Raw genomic sequence first — 10,405 nt, forward strand, 5'->3', positions numbered from 1 at the left:
TATCGATCTTCACCTCCGGACCATTCCGGAACTCCTTGTCATGTCCGGGATCTCATCCGGGACTCCGAACAACCTTCGGTAACCACATACTATTTCCCATAACAACTCTAGCGTCACCGAACCTTAAGTGTGTAGACCCTACGGGTTCGGGAACCATGCAGACATGACCGAGACATCTCTCCGGCCAATAACCAATAGCGGGATCAGGATACCCATATTGGCTCCCACATTTTCCACGATGATCTCATCGGATGAACCACGATGTCGGGGATTCAATCAATCCCGTATACAATTCCCTTTGTCAATCGGTATGTTACTTGCCCGAGATTCGATCGTCGGTATCCCCATACCTCGTTCAATCTCGTTACCGACAAGTCTCTTTACTCGTTCCATAACACATGATCCCGTGACCAACTCCTTAGTCACATTGAGCTCATTATGATGATGCATTACCGAGTGGGCCTAGAGATACCTCTCCGTCATACGGAGTGACAAATCCCAGTCTCGATTCGTGCCAACCCAATAGACATTTTCGGAGATACCTATAACGCACCTTTATAGCCATCCAGTTACGTTGTGATGTTTGGTACACCCAAAGCATTCCTACGGTATCCGGGAGTTGCACAATCTCATGGTCTAAGGAAATGATACTTGACATTAGAAAATCTTTAGCGAACGAACTTCACGATCTCGTGCTACGCTTAAGATTGGGTCTTGTCCATCACATCATTCTCCTAATGATGTGATCCCGTTATCAATGACATCCAATGTCCATGGTCAGGAAACCATAACCATCTATTGATCAACGAGCTAGTCAACTAGAGGCTTACTAGGGACATGTTGTGCTCTATGTATTCACACATGTATTACGGTTTCCGGTTAATACAATTATAGCATGAACAATAGACAATTATCATGAACAAGGAAATATAATAATAACCATTTTATTATTGCCTCTAGGGCATATTTCCAACAGTCTCCCACTTGCACTAGAGTCAATAATCTAGTTCACATCGTTATGTGATTAACACTCATAGTTCACATCGCCATGTGACTAACACCCGAAGAGTTTACTAGAGACAATAATCTAGTTCACATCGCCATGTGATTAACACCCAAGAGTTTACTAGAGTCAATAATCTAGTTCACATCACCATGTGATTAACACTCAATGAGTTCTAGGGTTTGATCATGTTATGCTTACGAGAGAAGTTTTAGTCAACGGGTCTGCAACATTCAGATCCGTGTGTTCTTCGCAAATCTCGATTTCATAGTGTAGATGTTGCTACTATGCTCCACTTGGAGCTATTCCAAATGGTTGCTCCACTATACGTATCCGGTTTGGTACTCAGAGTCATCCGGATAGGTGTTAAAGATTGCATCGATGTAACCCTTTACGCCGAACTCTTTATCACCTCGAGAAACATTTCCTTATTCCTAAGGACAATTTTGACTGCTGTCCAATGATCCACTCCTGGATCACCCTTGTACCCCATTGCCAGACATGTGGCAAGGCACATCGCGGTACACAGCATGGCATATCGTATAGAGCCTATGGCTAGGGCATGGGGGATGACTTTCGTCCTTTCTCTTTCTTCTGCCGTGGTCGAGCTTCAAGTCTTAACTTCACACCTCATAACTCAGGAAAGAACCCCTTCTTTGAAGGATCCATCTTGAACTCCTTCAAGATCATGTCAAGGTATGTTCTCTGTGAAAGTCTTATCAGGCGTCTTGATCTATATCTATAGATCTTGATACCCAATATGTAAGTAGTTTTACACAGGTCTTCCTTTGAAAAACTCCATTCAAGCAACCCTTTATGCTTTCTAGAAATTCTACATCATTTTCGATCAACAATATGTCATCCATATATACCTATCAGAAATGTTGTAGTGCTTCCACTCACTTTCTTGCAAATACAAGTTTCTTGCAAACTTTGTATAAACCCAAATGCTTTGATAGCCTCATCAAAGCGTATGTTCCAACTCCGAGATGCTTGCTCCAGTCCATAGAAGGATCGCTGGAGTTTGCATACCTTTTAGCATCCTTAGGATTGACAAAAACCTTTTGGTTGTATCACATACAACCTTTCATCACGGAAACCGTCAAGGAAACTTTGTTTTTTGACATCCATCTGCCTGATTTCGTAAATGAAAGTGCAACAACTGCTAACATAGTTCTAACAGACTTTAGCATCGCTATGATTGAGTGAGTCTCATCATAGTCAACTCCTTGAACTTGTCAGAAACTTCTTTGAGACAAGTCGAGCTTCACAAATGGTGACATTACCATCAACGTCTGTCTTCTTCTTAAAGATCCATTTATTCTCAATGGCTTGTCGTTCATCGGGCAAGTCCACCAAAGTCCATACTTTGTTCTCATACATGGATCCTATCTCAGATTTCATGGCTTCTAGCCATTTGTTGGAATCCGGGCCCACCATCGCTTCTTCATAGCTCATAGGTTCATCGTTGTCCAACAACATGACCTTTAAGACAGGGTTACCACTGAGAAGTTGTACACACCCTTGTCGACCTACGAGGTTCGATAGTAATTTGATCTGAAGCTTCATGATCAGCATCATTAGCTTTCTCTTCAACTGACGTAGTTGCCACAGAAACATATTTCTGTGCTGCGCTACTCTCTGGTTGAAGTGAAGGTTCAACAACCTCATCAAGTTCTATCTTCCTCCCACTCAATTCTTTCGAGAGAAACTCTTTCTCGAGAAAGGACCTGTTCTTAGCGACAAACGCTTTACCCTCAGATCTGAGATAGAAGGTATACCCAATCGTCTTTTTTGGGTATTCTATGAAGATACAATTTTCCGCTTTGGGTTTGAGCTTTTCTGACCGAAGCCTATCGGCATAAGCATCGTAGCCCCAAACCTTAAGAAACAACAACTTTGGTTTCTTGCCAAACCATAGTTCATGCGGTGTCGTCTCCACGGACTTATATGGTGCCCTATTTAAAGTGAATGTAATTGTCTTTAATGCACAACCCCCAAAAATAGCGGTAGATTGGTAAGAGACATCATACACCATATCCAATAAGGTTCGATTACGACGTTCGGACACACCATCATGCTATGATGTTCCAGGCGGCGTCAACTATGAAATGATTCCACCTTGTCTTTAGTGATTGCCAAACTCATAACTCAGATACTTTCCCTTTGATCAGATAGAAGGACCTTGATCTTCTTGTTACAATGATTCTCAACTTAACTATGAAATTGCTTGAACTTTTCAAACATTCAGACTTATGCTTCATTGAGTAAATATACCCATATCTACTCAATTCACCGGTGAAGGTGAGAAAATAACAATATCCACCGCATGCGTTAACACTCATCGGACCGCACACATCAGCATGTATGATTTCCAACAAGTCACTTGCCTGTTCCATTGTTCCAAAGAACGGGGTTTTAGTCATCTTGCCACAGAGGCATGGTTCGCATGTGTAAGTGATTCAAAATTAAGTGACTTCAAAAGTCCATTAGCATGGAGGTTCTTTCATGCGCTTTACACCAATATGACCTAAGCGGCAGTGCCACATGAAAGTGGTATTATCATTATCAGCTTTACATCTTTTGGCATCAATGTTATGAACATGTGTATAACTACGACCGGGATTCAATAAACCATTCACATTGGGTGAATGACCATAGAAGGTATTATTCATGTAAACAAAATAACCATTATTCCCTGACTTAAATGAATAACCCTATTGCAATAAACATGATCTAATCATGTTCATGCTCAACGCAGACACCAATGCAAACAACATTTATGTAGGTTCAACACTAATCCCGAAGGTAGAGGGAGCGTGCGATGGTGATCACATCAACCTTGGAAACACTTCCAACACACATCGTCACCTCGCCTGACGGTGTCCTGAACTAGGGGGTACTCACCACGTCATCTCCCGATCTGTTAGATTGGGCCGAGGACCCCCATGGTCGTATACTCATGGGCCAGTTCGGACAACTGCTGCATACAAGGAAGATTCCACAAGACTTGGTGATCAAGACAAGGACTCCTCGCCCACCGGCGTATTCGGCTAGGACTCTTGTTATCCTAGGCCTCTGGTGCATTATATAAACCGAGGCCATGCTAGTCGATATATAAGATACATACATCATACTATAGGCTAGCTTCTAGGGGTTAGCCTCTCCGATCTCGTGGTAGATCAACTCTTGTAATACTCATATCATCAAGAATAAATCAAGCAGGACGTAGGGTTTTACCTCCATCAAGAGGCCCCAAACCTGGGTAAAACATCGTGTCCCCTGCCTCCTGTTACCATCGATCCTAGACGCACAGTTCGGGACCCCCTACCCGAGATCCGCCGGTTTTGACACCGACATTGGTGCTTTCATTGAGAGTTCCGCTGTGTGATCGACAAAAGGATCAATGGCTCGCCCGCAGGTCAACTACGACGCCGACATCTTCGTCGCCGGCTCGATTGGTTACCTTGGCTCGACCGAGGACCGTGCTTCATCTCCGATCGTCATGTTTGGATGGGGGCCTTCATGAACATCAACTCCAATCTCTATCAAGATCATGGAGGAATCATCCATGGAGCTCAGGGGCTCAACGTCAACATTGCCCTCGGGCGACCGTGCTGTTTTTCCGAACAGCGAACTTGTATTCGTTTCCACCACCTCTTTGAGCATCACTTTGACGATCCCTTTGATGAAATTGTGTGGAATTAAGTCTACAACAACCACGCAAAATTTCATCGAGTTCTGATGGAGGAATCTCTGACAATCTACAATATACCGGAGCCTTGTCAAATCTGGACGAGTTTTGGGCGTGGTGTTCGGCTTCTAGCTCGGACGTCCTTTGGAAGATCCAACCGCTGATCTGCTGCGGAATTCCTATATCTACCACCCCTAAAAATTTCAGCTCAATCCGACCGTTCAAACTCCGGGAACCTTCCGATGAGTGGACCAATTTTCGGATCCGTTTTCTGCGCTAATACGAATCCGACCCGAATTCATGTTTCTTTATGAACGTGATATTGGACAGCCTTTTTAGAGGAATTCTCTTCTAGGGTATTGTACGTTGTTTTCAAACACGTGACCGTAAAGTTTTAAGCCTCCCCTGAGGTCATCTTCATCATCATGCTGGTGTCAAACCAGTCCGGCAATGTTGCTCCAAGGCTGCCGACCTGCGCTAGACATGTCGTCACTTTGTTGAGCCGAGCTCAACTTCTTCGGATCATCATCTCGGCAAGCCGAACAAGAGTCCGACATCGCGAAGGATAAATCATCACCAACATCGCCGCTCCACGGATTACACGGAGCGGGCATACCGGCATCGCCGCACGGTCACTTCATCAAGCCGGCATCGACCATGTCACGATCTTCATCGGCAGGGCCGCACTATTGCTTCTTCAAGCTGGTGTCCATCACGCCGACCTACTTTGACTCATCGGCTGACATCGAGGCTTCGACATCTCGACTAGACCGGGGGCTTCGCCATCTCCTCATCAACCTACTCCAGAGACGTCGGCGTCACTAGCCGACCAGCTCCGTCACGTTAGCTGGACCGAGGGCTTTGCCTTGGCGAGCCAACCTTTGCCAGCATCGCCATACCGTCGCTTTATCGCCCATCAGGCAATGGGTGTGCGGATCGAGTCCCAATTTTGGGAGTCACCTTTCTTCGGATTGCTACAACAAATAAATCAGGTGCTATTAATCCTAGTAATTTTTGCTTGTTGGGGTTTATTTTTCCCAAGAAATTATTACTCTGGTTTGTTCCTGTACACAGGTCTATCGAATGATGTCCGCACTAACGACGATCACATGGTGGTTCGGTCAGTTTCCGTACATAGTCCAGCGAACACCGCATCCGGAACTTGGACCGACCTGTGAATTCAGGCTTTACCACACCTTTACTGCATCATGCCGACGCCCTGCATCGACATTGACTTCGGCGCTAGGCCATATTTCTTTTATTACTCACTTTGCATAAATTATTTATTATGCAACATTTTTTATCATTACTATTATCTCCGGTTTGCACTATTTTTTGTGCATAGGAAAATGATCCGGGTTGAGCAGTATCGTCAACTCGGCGTACTGACATACCACGACACCTCGGCTGGACGGGGGGCTTCGTCAACACTTCATTACCCCATGCCAGGGACTTAGGCATCACTGTGCCGGCCTGCATTGACCGTGCTATGTCACCACTTCGGAGTGCCGAGCCCTTTGCTCCGCCACCTCGGGACCAGCTTGGGGGATGGAACCTTGTCCCGCATCAAGCTCGGACTGCGTCATCAATACCGAACACATTAACCAGCTAAGTTGCCTTCATGCTCAAAGTTTTAAATTTTTAACTTGTGTTCGGTTCGACCAAGCATTATACTTTTTTGGAAAAAAGTTGCTTGTAAAAATTTTCCTTGTCCAAACTTTGTTTGTGACGCACAAATTCAAATACCCCGTTTATTTGGGGGCTTCCTTTATGAAGCTTTTCCTCTTGCATATGATTACACTTGTACGGCTTCGTTCCTTGTTCGTGTATTACGTCACAATATGCACTATATTGACTTAAGCGATTTGCAAGCTGGGTTGCCTGGCTCCTGTGCTTACCCCTACATTCTCGATTGTTCGGCTAGGGAGTAAAGGGAGCACCTCTGCGATTGTCACGACCGGGTCCTCCGAGCTCTGACCTCAGACTGGGTGAAGCCGAAAGCTAGCGCTCTTATTGTTTTCAATCATGGTCGGCACACAACGGAACTCATGAGTACAAAAAATGTATTGCACAAGTCTCATAGTAATAATGAGCACCGAAGAAAGGTATCGGTGGGGGAACTATTTTCTTCGAATATGCTTCTTACACTTCGTCTGTAATATAGCATAAGTTCCCTGAGCGCGCTTTGTCTGTTACAGCCTTATGGCCCGGTTGCCTAGTTATCAGAAACATTGTCAATATTCTTGATAGGTGGAGTACATAACACTTTTCAGTCCTTGACCGAAGAGGGAGAAGCCAACAGTCGGTTAAGACATGTTTAAAGTTCGGGTGAACAAAGATATGATATTAGTACTTTGGTACATACAGTCATTATACATAAAATTCTTGTACCCAAGTCACTTGGGGGCTCTTAAATTTATATGAGCCGTTTTATAATAAGTGTTCTTCTTCTTAGTTGTTGCAAAGTTTTTATTACTATTATTATTCATCACTCCTTTTTTCGACACGAGTGTGTGGTCACTAGCCGGGGAGCCTAATTTCTCTCTCAAAGCCGCTAGAGTTTAGTTTGCTAAACTGGCTTAATGAGAAGTACTCCGCCTTCGGGATAGGAGGTTGAAGCCCTAGGCTGACCCGCTTGAAGTCTTGAGATAGGATGTGTCATGTTAAGGCACGACAGAAGCACTTTTTTTTTCTAAAGACCAATTTTCGGATTTGCACCGAACACTTGATCTTGTTCAGACGTCTAGTTTTTACTGACGTTTTTTGGTTTTCCAAGCTTTTGGCACTTTTAAACTATTTGTGTGTTTTCAGCACAAGTCTCGCAGTGCAACGCCGGAGACCTTTAGAGATTCAGCAAAAACATTCTCAGATATTGCTATATATGCATCGGTTTCGAATTGTGTCTTCAGTTAATAGTTGGGTTGCCCGGCTCCTGCACTTGCTTCCTACGTTCCGCTTTGTTCGGCTAGGCGTACAAAGGGAGAACCACTGCGATTGTGCTTCCAGCTCACATGGTTAAGCACCTTAGTGGAGAAAGCCGAAAACTGACTGTCACAATAAGCGTAAACTGGTCAGTGATCCGATGATTGTGTTAAATGACGGGCCATTCATAACAATGGCTGAAGTGCTTACGGCTTGACCTCGAGTGTCGCCGAACACTACCAGCGGCTATTAACTGGCCTCCCAAACTAAATCCTCAATATTTTGCTCTTACATTAGAGCTGAGGTTTCATGATCATGCTTAGCATGACAACCCAAAGAAAGGAACCGGTAGCGGGACTATTTTCTTTGGAAGACATTTCTTATGTTAAACAGTAATATAACATATCTCTCTGCGTACCTTTGTTTATAAAACTGTATGGCCAGATTGCCTTGTTTGTCATAAGTCTTTGCCCTCATAAAGGCTTTATAAAGTAGGACAAACACTCCTCGGCTACTAGCCGAGGAGGTGGAAGCCGATGGTCGGTCAACAAAGTTTTGTGCAATGCGGATCCGAGCATTAATGATGTAAAGTACTTGGATACATAGTCATTACACATAATTTGTGATTTTACTATGGATATCGATCCTTAATTCGGCCACCCGTGCCTGCATTAAGGCTCGGGGGCTACTGGGCTTTGGGCTTATTATTTACAAATATTAAAGGGGCACATCGATCCCCTGATCTGGTGTTGCCACCCGACCAGTGTCTCGGGGGCTACTGCATTGCATGTCCAATGCAGAAAATTTTATGTGCAATATAGTTTCCGAGGAGATTTTGATCCTCAGGTTGGTCGGCCGCACCCAACCTGAGTCTCGAGGACTGAGCATGCCGCTTTTGTGTCCCGAAGTATTCTGCCGAGCTAGGACTTGATCCTCAGGCCGATTTTGCAAATCAACCTGAGTCTCAGCGGCTACTGGGATCAGCGGTCTTATGTCATCCTTCAGGTGCATCTCGGGTTTTAGAACGATACACACCTTGAGGGCTACTGGTTGTATATCTCGGCAGAGAATAACTTGCACCAATAAAAAATATTGACAAAAAATCGGCCCACAGTCGGGGTGGTGCACCACCTCGGAAGCAGTCCGGCATAAAGCTCGGGCGCTAGTGGTTGGCTCCATAGAGGGCATTTCCGGCATTAAGCTCGGCTAAACTCCTTCAACTTTTTTGGACCAAGATGATCTATGACATCTTGGATATAGTCCGGCGTTGGAGCTTGGACACAGTTCGGCGTTGGAGCTCAGAAGCAGTCCGACATTGGTGCTCGGCTGCAAAAGATACCTCGAATGCAGTCCGGCATTGGAGCTCGGACGCAAGAGGACACTGCCTCCCGGGAACAACTTCAAACCCAAGGTGTGGCATAAAAATAACAAGGCATTGATAAAGGCCGAAAACTTAAAGGGGCTCCTCAGATACCCGACGTATAAACTTGTCGAATGCATTTCGGCGATCCTCAAGATCGAAGATGAGAAGATTTGTTGAACCAGTTTTCAAGACCGACAACCGAAGATGAAGAATAGTTCGGAAGAATCGAGGAGCGTCCCTAACTTGAAGACTGGTTCAGGGGGCTACCGACGGTGTCCTGGACTAGGGGGTACTCACCACGTCATCTCCCAATCTGTTAGATTGGGCCGAGGACCCCCATGGCCGTATACTCATGGGCCGGTTCGGACAGCTGCCGCATACAAGGAAGATTCCACAAGACTTGGTGATCAAGACAAGGACTCCTCCCCCACCGGCGTATTCGGCTAGGAATCTTGTTATCCTAGGCCTCTGGTGCATTATATAAACCGAGGCCAGGCTAGTCAATAGATAAGATACATACATCATACCATAGGCTAGCTTCTAGGGTTTAGCCTCTCCGATCTCGTGGTAGATCAACTCTTGTAATACTCATATCATCAAGAATAAATCAAGCAGGACGTAGGGTTTTACCTCCATCAAGAGGGCCCGAACCTGGGTAAAACATCGTGTCCCTGCCTCCTGTTACCATCGATCCTAGACGCATAGTTCGGGACCCCCTACCCGAGATCCGCCGGTTTTGACACCAACATCGCCCTTAGCTAGTCTCCATTAATTCCGTAGCTTTTGTTTCGAGTTACCAATATTAGCAACTGAACAGGTATCTAATACCCAGGTGCTACTAGGAGTACTAGTAAGGTACACATCAATAACACACATATATCAAATATACTTTTGTTGAAGTTGACAGCCTTCTTATCTACCAAGTATTTGAGGCAGTTCCGCTACCAGTGACCGTTCCCCTAATAGAAGCACTTTGTCTCGGGTTTGGGTTCTTGGGTTTCTTCACTGGAGCGGCAACTGGCTTGCCATTCAAGAAGTTTCCCTTCTTGTCCTTGCCCTTCTTTGAAACTAGTGCTCTTGTTAACCATCAACACTTGATGCCCCTTCTTGATTTCTACCTTTACGGTCTTAAGCACGATGAACAGCTCTGGGATTATCTTCCCTTGCATGTTATAGTTCATTAGGAAACTCTAGTAGCTTGGTGATAGTGACTGGAGAACTTTTGTCAATCACTCTCTTATCTGGAAGATTAACTCCCACTTGATTCAAGTGATGGAAGTACCCAGACATTCTGAGCACATGCTCTGTAACGCTCGGATAATCACGCTAGAGTAATCTCACGTTAATGGTGACAAGTCACCTCTGTCACTGTAGTTAATCTTGGGTTAATTCGAAACCGTTTCAAATTTAAATCCTAAATAAG

The sequence above is a fragment of the Triticum aestivum genome, chromosome 5A, assembly GCF_018294505.1.
Source record: "Triticum aestivum cultivar Chinese Spring chromosome 5A, IWGSC CS RefSeq v2.1, whole genome shotgun sequence".
Lineage (NCBI taxonomy): Eukaryota > Viridiplantae > Streptophyta > Magnoliopsida > Poales > Poaceae > Triticum > Triticum aestivum.